Genomic DNA, 2573 nt, shown 5'->3' with positions numbered 1-2573 from the left:
TCTGGTCTGCAGAGAGAGAGAGAGAGAGAGAGAGAGAGAGAGAGAGAGAGAGAGAGATGATGATACTGGTCTGGTCTGCTCTGCAGAGAGAGAGAGAGAGAGAGAGAGAGAGAGAGAGAGAGAGAGAGAGAGAGAGAGAGAGAGAGAGATGATGATACTGGTCTGGTCTGCAGAGAGAGAGAGAGAGAGAGAGATGATGATGATACTGGTCTGGTCTGCAGAGAGAGAGAGAGAGAAGGAGAGAGAGATGATGATACTGGTCTGGTCTGCAGAGAGAGAGAGAGAGAGAGAGAGAGAGAGAGAGAGAGAGAGAGAGATGGCTGGATAAGACTGCATCTGAGAGATGGATGGCTGGAGAATGGAGAGAAAGAAGGAAGAGGGGAGGGAGGAGAGGAGAGAAAGGGAGAGAAGAGAGGAGGGAGGTGAGAAAGGGAAAGAAGGGGAGGGAGGAGAGGAGAGAAAGGGAGAGAAGTGAGGAGGAGGAGGAGGAGAAGGAGGAGGGAGGAGAAAAAGGGAAAGAAGAGAGGAGGGAAGAGAGAAAGGGAGAGAAGGGAGGGAAGAGAGGAGGGGAGAGGAGAGGAGGGAGGAGAGAAAGGGAGAGGAGGGAGGAGAGAAAGGGAGGGAAGAGGAGGAGGGAGGAGAGAAAGGGAGAGAAGAGAGTAGGAAGTATTCCTGCTTTTTTGTGTTGTCGTTCACTTTGTTCTGCTGTGGCTTTGAGCCCATCTTATCTGTAGACACACACACATGCACGCACGCACGCACACACACACACACACACACACAGACGCACACACACACACACACCAGACCCTCTCTGTAAATTACCATGGGAGGGGACCAGGGGGGAGGTGTGTGTGTTATGATGAAAGGAGAACATGTATCCAACACAGTTTGTTTCTAGAACACATTCTGTTCGACATACACACATACACACACACACACACACACACACACACACACACACACACACACACATTCAGTTCCACTCAGCCCTGCAGCTAGTGTTGACAGTGTAGGACGCAGTGTCAGGAGAAAACCATCATAACCTGCCTTATGGCTGTGTGTGTGTGTGTGTGTGTGTGTGTGTGTGTGTGTGTGTTTGCGTGTGTGTGTGTGTGTGTGTGTGTGTGTGTTTGTGTGTGTGTGTGTGTGTGTGTGAGAGAGAGAGGAGATGTTGTAACAACAAACATTTTCAGGTTTGTTGAACCGGTGCTCCAACTGACACAGAACACACATGATGATGTCATTATGTTGGTTATATAATACTACTACTACTACTACTAATAATAATAATAATAATAATAATAATAATAATAATAATAATAGTAATAATAATAATAGTAATAGTAATAATAATAATACCAGGTAAATAAGAGACTGTATAATAAACCTGACCCATCCACCCTCTGTCCGCCCCATCCCCCTTCTACCCCCCCCCATCCCCCTGTCCCCTCCTCTGTCCCCCTCTCCCACATCCCTCTGTCCCTCCTCTGTCCCCCCTATCCCTCTGTCCCGCTCTCCCACATCCCCCTGTCCCCTCCTCTGTCCCCCTCTCCCCCATCCCCCTGTCCCTCCTCTCCTCTGTCCCCCTTTCCCACATCCCCCTGTCCCTCCTCTGTCCCCCTCTCCCCCATCCCCCTGTCCTTCCTCTGTCCCCCTCTCCCCCATCCCCCTGTCCCCTCCTCTGTCCCCCTCTCCCACATCCCTCTGTCCCTCCTCTGTCCCCCTCTCCCCCATCCCCCTGTCCTTCCTCTGTCTCCCTCTCCCCCATCCCCCTGTCCTTCCTCTGTCCCCCTCTCCCCCATCCCCCTGTCCCCTCCTCTGTCCCCCTCTCCCACATCCCCCTGTCCCTCCTCTGTCCCCCTCTCCCCCATCCCCCTGTCCTTCCTCTGTCCCCCTCTCCCCCATCCCCCTGTCCCCTCCTCTGTCCCCCTCTCCCACATCCCTCTGTCCCTCCTCTGTCCCCCCTCCTCTGTGTGTGTGTGTGTGTGTGTGTGTGTGTGTGTGTGTGTGTGTGTGAGAGAGAGAGGAGATGTTGTAACAACAAACATTTTCAGGTTTGTTGAACCGGTGCTCCAACTGACACAGAACACACATGATGATGTCATTATGTTGGTTATATAATACTACTACTACTACTACTACTACTACTACTACTACTACTACTACTAATAATAATAATAATAATAATAATAATAATAATAATAATAATAATAATAATAATAGTAATAATAATAATAGTAATAGTAATAATAATAATACCAGGTAAATAAGAGACTGTATAATAAACCTGACCCATCCCCCTTCTACCCCCCCCCCATCCCCCTGTCTCCTCCTCTGTCCCCCTCTCCCACATCCCTCTGTCCCTCCTCTGTCCCCCCCTATCCCTCTGTCCCCCTCTCCCACATCCCCCTGTCCCCTCCTCTGTCCCCCATCCCCCTGTCCCTCCTCTCCTCTGTCCCCCTTTCCCACATCCCCCTGTCCCTCCTCTGTCCCCCTCTCCCCCATCCCCCTGTCCTTCCTCTGTCCCCCTCTCCCCCATCCCCCTGTCCCCTCCTCTGTCCCCCTCTCCC

The 2573-nt window shown here is 51.4% G+C and overlaps 1 protein-coding gene across 1 annotated transcript in view; it reads left to right on the top strand.

The window, feature by feature from the left end:
• lama2 (laminin, alpha 2) overlaps positions 1 to 2573 on the top strand; it is a gene marked incomplete at both ends in the record, with an annotated part of 430348 nt that overhangs the window by 350984 nt on the left and 76791 nt on the right. The window lies entirely within an intron of this gene.

Source organism: Nansenia antarctica, assembly GCF_963989245.1.
Source record: "Nansenia antarctica genome assembly, chromosome: 6".
In the NCBI taxonomy this organism is placed as follows: domain Eukaryota; kingdom Metazoa; phylum Chordata; class Actinopteri; order Argentiniformes; family Microstomatidae; genus Nansenia; species Nansenia antarctica.
Note: the sequence above shows the minus strand (reverse complement) of the source record. Positions and strands in the feature narration are given on the sequence as shown.